The 11,554-nt window shown below is 48.0% G+C and overlaps 1 long non-coding RNA gene across 1 annotated transcript; it reads left to right on the top strand.

Annotated features, from left to right (window-relative positions):
- The first annotated feature begins 5,534 nt into the window (after positions 1–5,534).
- On the top strand, positions 5,535–9,028 carry LOC115388910 (uncharacterized). Its single transcript, XR_003931529.1, has 3 exons — positions 5,535–5,615; positions 8,108–8,117; positions 9,018–9,028. It is a non-coding gene; the product is annotated as an uncharacterized LOC115388910 (long non-coding RNA).
- Positions 9,029–11,554: the final 2,526 nt, after the last annotated feature.

An 11,554-nucleotide genomic window follows, 5' to 3' on the forward strand; every position in this document is an offset into this window, starting at 1 on the left:
TGAGGTTGGTGGAGGTGTGTGTGTGTGTGCGTGTGTGTGGTAATGAACATGGTGGAGACCTATGGTTGGCACAGCAGGCGGCAATCTAATCAGCGCTGCACCTTATTTTCATCCAGACATGGTGGGAGAATCAGATATTTAACGGCGGCAGTTTTATCTTCCAATCACACGCTCGGGTCTGCAGCGTGGACACCTTGTTAGACGGCTCGATGTGTCCAATCAGCCGGCGTAGGTGGGCTGTCAGCGTGGCTGTGATTGAACGTGCCTTCAGCTGGTTAGCGCTCTCCAATCAGAGGTTATTTGTGTGTCTGCGCGTGGCTGGCATTTGCGTTTAATGTCTGCGTACGGGCAGAAATTGGCAATCAGGTGAGGTTGGCATGGATGAGGGCGCTCTCCTCACCAGGATCCTGACTCCAATTGCCCCCCCTCTCCACTCTCCCCGCCTCTCATCCCTCTCCTCGTCTCTCGCCAAAGCCGTTTTAACTTGACCCTGACAGGTGCTCCTGACAAAACCCATTACAGTCTCAATTACACTATATCTCTCTCTCCTTCTCCTCGTCGACTCCTATTTATCTCCTGCCGTGGCGTGTCTTCTCCCCCGTTCCCTCGTCTGATGCCGGGGGACCGGCGGGAGCTCTGAGCGTCCGGCGTTAGCGCCTTCCCCCCCGGACTCCGTCGCCAGTCTATCACAGCTACTCGTCTCCGCTCCCGCTAATTAGCCTTGGTGGGACCGAGGCTTCCCTCTCGGCGAGGAGAAACACAACAGATGTGTCGGACTGAGGAGGAATGTTTGACTGGTGCACAAGAGGATGCTGAAAACAAACTCCAGCAGGGTGAAGAGTTCCACTTCACAAATAAAATCTGCAGCGTTGCCACATATCGAGCCGTTAGCGCGGAGCCCTCAGTGCTAGTATTTGCAATTGAATTTTCAGACGTTGAACTTTTATTTGAGAAAAATGGTTGATACACGGATCGATAGGAAGGATTACATCGCAGGATGTTGCAAGTCGGTGCAACTTTATGGGCGTCTGGGTTCCCTGAACAACATACACGTGCAATTCCTCACTGGAGGGCTGCTTGCGTCTGCTTCACATGATTTTATTGACACTTCGTGGTCTTTATCAGCGGAAAAGTTACTCTGTTTTGTCCACAAAGCTTTTATATGGCGTAAAGAAATTGGCCAGGCTATCTTGCACTGGGATTATAGGAGAAATACGAGGTAGCTCTCTGCGTTCTCACAGAGCAGAAAATCTTCCGTCTCTATACATCGATTGTTTGGCGAGCGTGTTCGCAGAAGCAGGCTTTTGTGTCCCTGTTGTGATCATTATCATATCACAAAGCTTCGGATAAACAGTCACACCGTGCTTCGCCTGCTTTTTCACTTTGCTGGGAGCCCATTCCCCATCCAAATATACAATTGGTTGTTTGAAAAGACGCGCCCTTGATGACTCGAGTGTCGGTGGAAAATGTTTGGAGGTTTTTGAAGAGGAACAGTGATTAGGAGAAAAGAAGGACTTTATCACTGGATTCCAGCATTTAGCTGCATATATTCAATCCTCTTTGGGTTCAACAGACTTTTCATCATACAGGATGTCTCCTGGTAGAAAACGCTTCAGCGTGCTTCAGTATTCAGCTGCTTTTGGTTTTTCTTCTCTGGGTCGTAGTTCTGGCATGGGTTCTGTTCTTCTGGGAACCCTTCGGGAGTGGGGTGGGGGTGGGGGGGGCATCCTGTGTTATATTGACATTGAGTGCAGTTTCAAGGAGATTCTAGTTGACAATGAACATCCAGCAATGCTGTGTTCACATCAGGACATGATGATTTACCATAAACAGAAGCACAGAGACTGGATCATGGACTGGAAGGGGCGAGGTTAGGGTTTGTCAGGGTTGGGGTTTAAAGGTTAGCGTTGTGGTTTAGGGCTGTTCGGGTTTGTTATGTCTTGGGTTCTGTCACGGTTAGGGTTTAGGGTTTAGGGTTTTGGTTGGTTAGAATTAGGGCGGTGCTCTTTCTTTTGACCCGCCTTTGCACCAGCCATGACTGGATACAGACTCTCGAACATGCGCTGCTATGTAGTAATATTTTCTGCCACCTTGATCGTGAAAACCATTGAAACACGTCACTGCATGAGGTACTTGCTTTTTATATGTCAACATACAACAATCATCCATAACATTATGACCACTGGCATGCAAAGCAAATAAGCGTCATTGTGTTAAATTAATTAACAAATAAATCGTATCTGAAACCAAAAATTACACCAGTGTGAGGATTTTGATCAACATCTGGGTAGGAGCAAATCCATAACTGTTGCTGTGGTGATTTCCTACTCAGCAGTGGACAATGTCACTCAGAAGTCGTCCATAGAAGGGAAATAAGTACGTACTTCTATTCTCGCCCCACCTCACAACTCCCTGGACTTTAATTAGCGGCACAAGTCTTGATTCCTGACGCCAGAATGCATTATGGGGTCCATGTCTTGTCAGAATTCTACAACATTAAGGTTTTAATGTTATGGCTGATCAGTGCCTGTGCTTTCTTTTGTGGGAACGGTTGAGACAGAAGTTTCCACCACATTTTGTTTGCTGTAAACAATTGGGAAAAGAAGCGGGACTTGAGGTATTTTTGCAGCTCACATGCGTTTCTGGTCTCTGGGAGGAACATCTGATCGGCAGCATATGGCCACTCTGCCTCCTCATGACGAACAAATGAAAAAGACCCTGGACGGCCCGCTTCGCTGTGCACAGCCAAAAGCGCCAGCACTTCTACTGATCTTGAGTTCATTCCAGCGATACCAAGCTGTTACTTTTCATGTTATGGGAATGGTTGTTTTTTTTTGGGTGGGGGTAATTGACTCATCTGCTTTCTTAGCGAGAGCAGCGTCGATCAGTTCTCCCCACTCCCTCTCGCTCTTTCACTAAACATGGCTTCCAAAATTCCTCCAAAGTGGGAAGAAGGCGTCTGATGCAATTCAGAAGTAAGGCTCCAGCATCACAGCTCCGTCCCTGCTGGGATCGCTCGCCAGATGAATTTATGCATGCGCTCATTATGCACCAAAGAGCCGTGGATAGATGGCATATATTAATATTCTAATATTATCTAACCTGGCTGTGCTTCTCTCTCTCTCTCTCGCTCGCTCGCTCTCTCTCTATCTCTCTCTCTCTCTCTCTCATACACTCTTTCTGCTACCACTCCTTTTGTCTTTGCAGCGACTTGCTATCTTTCTTTCTCGTCCTTGTTCCCATCAGCCCTCCCCTCCCTCGTCGGCTGCAGGTGTGTGTGTGTGTGTGTGTGTGATCCTGCGGGTGTGAGGGGTGGGGGGTGTGGAAGGGGGCGAGTGATGAATCTCCCGGCCGCCTGTAACACTCTCCGCTTCGCCGGCTCTTCCTCCCGTTTCTGACCCAAATCTAATGCGACAGGGCTCGTTTTCACCCCCCACCCTCCGCCGCACCCCCTCCCCCCCACACCTTCTCACCCCGCCCCACGCGAGCTGCCTCTCCTTCCAGCCGCCATATCATAGGGAGTCGTGCACCACCTCTCTATTTTTAGCCGTTTGTCCTTGAGTTACAATCCCTGAAAATTGCCGTGATCCAGAAATGAGTGTATTGTTGCGCTTGAGGGAAAACACACACAGTCACACACACACACACACACTCCCATCGCCTTACCTTCTGCACACACCATCACCAACGCAGCCCACTAAATCCCGAGTGTGTGTGAGCTCGCAACAAATTTCCACCCAATTTTGAGTCTTTCTCCATTACTGGAGCGAATATTCCTCTCATTAAAGAGGTGAAATGGAGGGAGTGCTAAACGAGTGCAACAGATCAGGCTCTTCTTACACACACACACACACATGAACACACACACACACACACACACACACACACACACACACACACATACGCTCATCTCTTGCCTCAGAAAGTTATCCACTGTAGCCAATTAGCATGACTGCTCTGTCTAGCATCCCCCCCCCCCCATCGTTTTCCATTCCAGCTCTTCATTAACCCCCCTTCTCTCCCTCTCTTCGGCGTCCCCTTCCCATCCTCTCATTCTTCCGCTCTCTCATTAGGACCGCATCGCAGCGCGGTGAATCATAATGAAATGTCTTTAGCTTTGTCTCGTTTCGCCGCTCGTGGCGAGAGAACGAGTAAACAGACGCTCGCTTCCCGTCCCCGGCAGACACGGCCGTGGGGGGGGGGGGGGGGGGGGGGTGAACGGTAATCTGTCATAAAGATGGTTTCTCTGGGCTTTTCCAGAGAAATCCCTGATATCGGGGAGTCAGAGAACAGAGATGCTGGGTTGGACGGAGGTCTGGAAGAGGCAGAGGAGGCCGAAAGGTGGACGATCGATTAGGTTGGGGTGTGAGCAAAGTGTGTGTGTGTGTGTGTGTGTGTGTGTGTGTGTGTGTGTGTGTGTGTGTGTGTGTGGCAACCGAGGCATAGTCTAAGCCCTGAATGTAAATATGCGTGAGGGGATTATCACAGAGTGCCAGGCGGCACATTCAGGGGCTTTGTTTCCGTGACACCATGACGTTGCCTTTGTTTCCCTGACAGCAGACGTGTGTGTGTGTGTGTGTGTGTGTGTGTGTGTGTGTGTGTGTGTGTGTGTGTGTGACATCCAGGCATCTGTTTCCTGCTGGAAAAGGTTAATTACATCTCTACTGCCTGACTGGACGTGCCATGCATAATCACGCATGCTAATGAGACCTGCAATCGTCTTTCGTCTTTGTGTCTCTGTGTGCATTGTGGGAAGACGGCGGCGGCGGCGGCGGCGACGGCAGCCCCCTCCGCCGCCGCCGCCCCACCTCTCGGAGCGGATATCTTAACCACTTGTTTCAGCTTTGAAAGTCTATTGTTGCAGCTGAGAAGAGAAGCTGGTGGAGTCACACACTCAAACAGGTGACAGCTGGAGGAGCGCCGTGGCATTTACCGGCAGCCGGCCGGCGCCCGCCGGGGCCGCCGCCATCGATGGCTCCGCATCGGCGTGTTCATAATTACTTTCCTTGCTTATTAATGAGAGCGTGATACAACAGCACTCCTCACACACACACACACATACACACACACACACACAAATACCAGAGAAAGTCCCTGTTGCTCATTGTGACCTCTGACCCCTATCTTCACACTCCAGCTAAGCTGCTGATTGGACAGCTGCTGGGCTTTAGATGGAGCCCAGCCCGGCGTGAAGAGCCGAGATGGGCTCGGGGCCGTCGCGGCCGACTCGGGGAAATTACTGTACACTTTCCGCGCTCGGCTGAAGTTTGCGTTGAGTTGCCGTGAGGCGTGCAGGTGAGGCGAGCGCGGCGCCGAGATGAGGGTGAAGCAGGCGGGAAAAGCGTGGATGAGGGGGGCGGGCGGCGTCCCTGAAAGGTGTGACCAGGAGAAATAATGGATTTCTAGAGCCGTCTTCGCACCTTGTGTGGCGCTCTGGCTGTGGCGAAGAAATAAATCAAACAGATAAGTTTTTTTTTTTTTTTTTCGGGATCACATCAGCGAAAGCGAATTGTCAGTCAGCTGCCAGAGGAGCGGGTGACGGGGATGAGCTAAGGCTTTTATTTCCATCAGTCTGATTCATGTGAAGGGGGATGAATCCAGACGGCCTCTCGGCAGTTCAGGAGTGGTGAAGAAGCACCTTTGCAGGAAAAGCAGCCAATTAGTTTTCTCTTCTCAGTTAGAAAAAGCCAGCCGAAGCTCCTCCCCCCTCACGTCCCGCTCGTCCCACCAGTCTCTAATGAGAGTCCCTTAAAGGATAAAAGGCGGGGAGGTCCGGGCCGACGGCCGTCACACCACCGTCTCCTGATCCCTCCACGGCTCCACCTCCTCGCCGTCGTCGCCCTCCTCTTCCTCCATGCGCTCCCTTTTCTTCTTCTTGCGTCCGCGGCAGAAGCCGTTGAGGCCGCAGAAGCAGGCGCAGGTGAAGGGCATGGCCTACCGACCGCCGGGCGTCCGGCCGAGCCTGCGGAGAGGGAGAGGGGGAGGGGGGGAGACATTTTAAATATTCTTCATCTGGCAGATCTGAGGCGTGGCGGCGCTTCGCGAGGAGCCGCTTCCTCTTCCGCTTCCTCTTCCTCCAGAGACGCCATCCGAAATCAAAGACGAGCGCGGCTTCTTCATGTGTGGAGGGAAAGCCAGTTTCCTGACTGGAGTAATGCAACTGAACTGTGATGAAGAGATTATTGGTTTTAATTGGATTCACTTACACTTTCACCAAAAAAAGTAAAAAAAAAAAAAAAAACTGGAGTCGGTGTGCCAACGCTTTCCTTTTCAAGCTGTGTCGGCTGCTTCAGCGAGCGACTTCCAACGCAACGCAAACATGAAAGCCCAGGACTTATCGCTCGCAGAAGCTACTCCAAAGAAATAAAACGAGGATTCTGAAGAGGAGCTTCATTTTTACTGCTATAAGCACTCATGAGAAGACCTGTCCTCGACTCACCCGCCCAAGCATGACAGCTGCTCGTTTCATTTGGGGACGGTAGTTTTTACCAAGAGTCTGGTGACGAAATGTTCTTACTGGGAAGGTAGCAAAGAGACTTTCTAGAAACTGATGCAGGAAATAAACTTCACAATGACCAACGACGAGTGTTCACTTCTTTCTCAAATGTTTTTCGTTCTGCAGTCAGCACACAATTAGGCAGACAAGTGACGGTCATCTGGAAAACACTGGGGCCAACATGTCAAGGCTGTGACGGTGTTTTCAGCTCCTGCATTGAATCGTTCAGCGTTTATTGACCATTAAATAAAAATTTCTCTGAAACATTTGAAAAATAAAGAATTATTTTTTAAAGTCTGATTCCGAACATGATGAAACTCATCAACAACCCATCAGTTACCGGATAAGAAAATAAGAATTACTGCTGTGCTTTGGCAAAAATTGAAATGATCATAGTGTTTTTTCTTTTACAGTAAAAGATTAACGTCACAGCTTTAACAGATTTCTTCTCAACAATCAAACATTAAGGCTGGGGTCGGCGATCTTGGAAAACTAGCATGTATTCGAATGTGGCATCTCCCCAAGGCTCCGCCCAGCTCCGCCCAGCTCCCACCCCATTGGAGGAGCTCCCGCTGTTACGGGGGAACGCACTGGAAGCAGAAGCGCCGCGCACGGAGTATCTGATCGCCTGACTGCCCGCACACAACGCGCAGGGGAGCGCTGCGCCGCGGCTCGCGCTTTGCAGCGCACCCGCTCCGCTTCGTTCTATTTTTCACGCTGGGTGGGGGGGGCATCTGATTGGTTTCTTAAGAGCGGTCCGCGCCTTATGATTGGTCGGAGTTTTTACTGTCCTTTGGCCGCTACAGTGGTCAGAGTTTTTCTGCACCTTTTTCCGTCCACATAATGTATTGACTTCTCCCAGGAGGCGAGGAGCGTTTCACTCAGTATGACACAAAGTGCTGTTGGACAACATCGCCTTCCCTAGCTTTAACTGAGCCATATTTTTTTCGAATGACTCACACACACACACACACACACACACACACATACAAAAACAAACAAAAAAAAACTTTCTCAAAGCTGAATAAAACAGCTTTCCCCATTTGGTCACCAGATGTCAGTGGTGGACTCAACCCTGTTTCTTCCAGAGAAGAAGAAAGTGAGAAAGGAAGTACAGACAGAGCCACTGCCATCTTATACACCAAAGTTGATTGACATTTAATATGTTCAACACATGAAAAATGAATCCCTGCAGAAGAGCTGTAATTCCAGCAGGGGGCGATGATGTTGGTTTCAAAAAGAGCCCGGGTCTCATTGGAACCCATTCAAAATGTTGAATTTCAGAGTGAAATAAACATATAAAGCGCCCGGGTTCAGAACATGTACTGGACTAGCTTCCATATATCTGTTTTTCACATCAATCATCTGTTGATTTTATTTCATGAGTTAAAGTTTTGCATAAATCGCTCTATCACAGCACCTCCTCTGTCCCCGTGAGGCGGTCATGTGACAAGCCGGACCAATCACATTTATATCCCGTTTCCAATGTTACATATGGACACGTCCTGCTCAAATCCTCTAAACGGGATTTTAAAACACCCGTCTTTAATATACTGCTAATGGTTCAACATCGCCGCCATATTGGATGAGTCTCTGCTCAGCAAGACACAGGAAGATGGTTGTAATAACAGGTCACAATAAATCAACTCCCACAAGCTAAACTGGACAACAGTTTTGGTCGTTTGGCCATTTTTAACCTTTAACATGACAACTCGCTGAATGCTAACACAGCCGTCAACCAGATGAAACTACTCTAGACCTGTTACTGTTACCTGTTAGTTACTGCTAGCATCAACCACGAAAGCTGAAAACTGAGAATAACTTCTGTCCAACAAGATTTTTATTTTTAATTTTTTTTTCTCCCTGCTGACTTGAAGACTTTTCAAAGTGACTGTCCTGAATGCTCTTGGAGTGATTAGCGGGCTAATAACCACGGCTGGTTTGCTCACGGGCCTCATTGAAAGAAACACAGTTTGGAATCAAGAATCGTAATTTGATGTTTTTGTGTCTGTGTTTCACAAGCTACGGCTTCACCACGTTGACAAAATAACTCAGAGTGCCAGCAAACACACACAGAAGCTGTGAAAACAGTCTTTTTTTTTTTCTTCTAGCATCAAACATTGTTTCGTTTGTGAAGATGGATAAATAACCTCAATCAAACTTTTGTGGTTTTGTGGCATATATGCAATGTATATATACAATTTATACAGGTCCCACTCTGGAGGTGTGGTAACGGGGTGTCTGGTAAAGAGTTACAATGTAACCTGAATGGTTAACAAACCATCTCCGTTCAGCATTTTACTATGAAAGTCCACATTTTACACAGTCAAAAGCATCCTGGATCACGACCGCCTGCCTACTCTAACAAAACAACACAAGAAAGGTTAAAAATTCACTGGACTCAGGTGGGATTGTTTTCATTGTGTAAAGTTGTTCTTGCTGAATGGACCGGGTAAGAAGAAGGGACCCATCCAAGATGGCCGCCACAATGGCAGGTCAACACCAATAGGTCAACACGCAGCAGCAGTCAAGAAGCAAGAAAGTCAAAGCTGAATCCAGATGAATCCAGTTGTGAGGATGGTTTTCTGAGTGAGTCAGCCATCGCCATCACTTTCTGGACACTAACTCGTATATTTTATACTTGCAGAGCTTTTACGGAAAGACGGCTGAACTGAAGACAATAAAACGGCCATTTTAGGAAAAGTATTTATGTATTTTAAGTGTAAATGACACATTTTTCCAACGGCAGTTTTATAAAATGAAAACTGGATGAAAATTGCCATGTTGATTATAGATATTTATCTTGTGATTCTGGGGCGGCTGTGGCTCAGTTGGGAGGTTGCTTGTCTTGCAATTGGGAGGTTGCTGGTTTAACTCTCCATCCCCGCCCATATGCCGAAATGCCCTTGGGCAAGAGACTGAACCCCTAACTGCTCCCAGTGGATGGATTGCATGGTGTGTGAATGGGGGAATGTGATAATGCAGAGTGCTTTGGGCTGTGCTGTAGCAGTGTAGATACCAACACTTTTCAGAGGAAGACGCTTCCACCACACACCACGGAACATTTACATTTTTAAGTTAAAATAGAAACTCTTGGGTTTTGGATTTCTGATTACACCACAGTGGTGCTCAGAGCTGCTGAAAATGCATCTTTTTCAAAATGGGATCCAAGGTGGAACTTTTGAATATGCTCTAATTCCGTATCCTTGGAAATGAACTTTGTTTTCAAAACAAGAAACTTTTCTGAAACGAAAACTCAAAAATGAAGCGTTTTCACTTGAAATGTGTGAATGGTTCCTGAGACAAACAAATTACTGCCAGAACGAGATCTGAACATCACTGTACAAACTTCACAGCAGAGGTCTCAAACATATGGCTCGATGGCCAAATCTGGGCCAGAAGAAGGTCCAGTCCAGTCAGGACTGTCAGGACCTGTCAGCAGGTAAAAATGACAAAACTGACTTCACTTTTCAGGAAAAGAAACTTCTGTTGGGGAAATATATCAGTGTGAGAAATCATTCATAAACTAGCTCCATTTTAGCTAGCCCTCTTTGCTCTGACGCTAATGCACACAGCGTTAGCATTAGAGCATCCCTGTGAGGGTGAATTTGCGAACACATATTCTGAGTGCTGCAAAAATCCACAAACTGAGACGCAACAGGCTTTTCACCAGCGCTGACCCCTATAACACAATCCTGAATCATTACTTCCACTTTCAAATGCAGATAAAAAAAAATGCAAATAAAGAAGAGGAAGCGCACTGGGAAAACATGTTTTTTGGAAGGTTTGTTGTGTTTTTTAACCTGAAGGCATCTTTAAAAGCAACATTTTGAAGTAGCATGTTTTTCTTTAAAAGATTCAACATGTTCAAGACTTTATCAAAATACATTGAAATAAATTTACATGTTTTTAATATCATAATTCCTCTTTGTACTAAAACAGATAAAAATGCTGTCTTAATACATCTGAGTGGTACTCGTGGAACTGTATGTGAGACTCTCATTGCGTCTCAAATGTGGCTTCATATCTTAACTGTGTGAGATTAATCATCACGAACATCAGACCTAAAGCTGGAAACCCGGCGCGATGCGGTGAAGACAGCTGTCGATAGACTCCTCAGAGCGGGGTGTCGTCGGCGTGTGGCGGCCTTAAAACGCCCTCAGCCACAAACTCAACGTGGAGAAAGTTACTGCAGATCAGTCAATAGGTCGGTCACACACACACACACACACACACACACACACACACACACACACACTGGCCTGGCGGTGTATTGAGCGCTGTCACTCTGAACGGAGGAAAACTCCTTTATATTCTACATCTGCACTCTAAGCTACCCTCTCTCTCTCTGATCCCACCGTTCTCTGAAAACACACACACACACACACACACACACACACACACACACACACACACACACACACACACACACCCAGAGTAGTCTTGAGGCTCACTAAACTCCCAGCGTTAACAGTTTTTGCCGGCGTGCTGGCAGCCAATCACAAATGAGCGCTGAGATTAGGAGACGTGAGGTGAAACTGAGAGCTTCATTAAATACCGACCTGAGTCAGCAGCAGCCGGCCCGGGCCGGCGAGTGTACACTGGTGTGTGTGTGTGTGTGTGTGTGGAGAGAGTGGGTGACAAAAACACAGGCACAGACCAAATATAAAGTGTGTGTATTCATGCGTGTGTGTGTGTGGCTTCAGGGAATGTCTCATACGGGGGCAATTAACTGAGCTGGGCTCAGGGCTGCCTGCAAGCAGAGACGAAAATGCCCGGGGCCATGCAGTGGAGTGTGTGTGTGTGTGTGTGTGTGTGTGTGTGTGTGTGTGGATGCACTATTACACCCCCATGTGCTCGTCTCTCACACCTTCCCTGCCGCTGCTCATATCCGTCTAATCCTGGTCAGCAGATCTCCCACTCTGTACCCAATGGCTTTAGACCCTATGTGACATGCCAAGAGAAAATCACATAGGAATAGAAAGCCATAAAACACAGCAGCGAGGCCAGTCCGGTGCCGGGTAGCAGGAGCCGGGTCGCCCGCCCCGCCCCCCCCCG

Source organism: Salarias fasciatus, chromosome 5 (genome assembly GCF_902148845.1).
Source record: "Salarias fasciatus chromosome 5, fSalaFa1.1, whole genome shotgun sequence".
Taxonomy (NCBI): domain Eukaryota; kingdom Metazoa; phylum Chordata; class Actinopteri; order Blenniiformes; family Blenniidae; genus Salarias; species Salarias fasciatus.